The sequence below is a fragment of the Trypanosoma equiperdum genome, assembly GCF_001457755.1.
Source record: "Trypanosoma equiperdum strain OVI genome assembly, contig: ctg_1711, whole genome shotgun sequence".
NCBI lineage: Eukaryota > Euglenozoa > Kinetoplastea > Trypanosomatida > Trypanosomatidae > Trypanosoma > Trypanosoma equiperdum.
The window spans coordinates 131,305-132,012 of NW_027123740.1; positions in this window are offsets into that span (position 1 = coordinate 131,305).

A 708-nucleotide genomic window follows, 5' to 3' on the forward strand; every position below is an offset into this window, starting at 1 on the left:
CTTATTTGTCAATATTGTAACTGTTGTTACAAATTATTGCTGTTACAACTATCATATGAATTATTATTATTATTGTTGTTGGTGTTGTCATCATTATTGTCAATACTGTCATAATAAAACTTATATTACAGTTCTTGGCACTTTCACCACTTTATCAAAGCCGTTCGCTCACATAAGGTGGAAATACCTCAACAGTAATAAATGAGCGGTCAAACGAAAAAAAAAAACATAATAATAACGACAACATAAGTGGTAACAGCATTAACAGTAATAACAACAACAATAATAATAGCAATAATGACAATAATAGTAATAGTAATAGTAATAATATCAACAATAACACATTTAACAAATTTCGTTGAAGAAGAAAAAGTAAAGAGGAAATAAATGATGGAAAGGGGTGGGGAGGTGGAAAAGTTTTTCTTTATTGAAAAAATTTCTATGCGCAGTGTTGTTCCGTATCCATAACTTCTCCATTTCTTCACTCTTTCGTTCATTCACCGATTCAAACATTTATTCTTCCTTCTTTTTAATTTATCTAAATGCGGTTTACTTCCTGCAGAAACAGGAAGGTGAAATTCCCTCACATACCCCCAAGCAGAAGAGGGGAAAAAAACATATATAAATTAAATAAGTATATATATATGTTTTTTTTTGCCTTTTCCTCCTCACTTTTCATTCATTGAGCTCCGACAAAAAAAAAAAAAA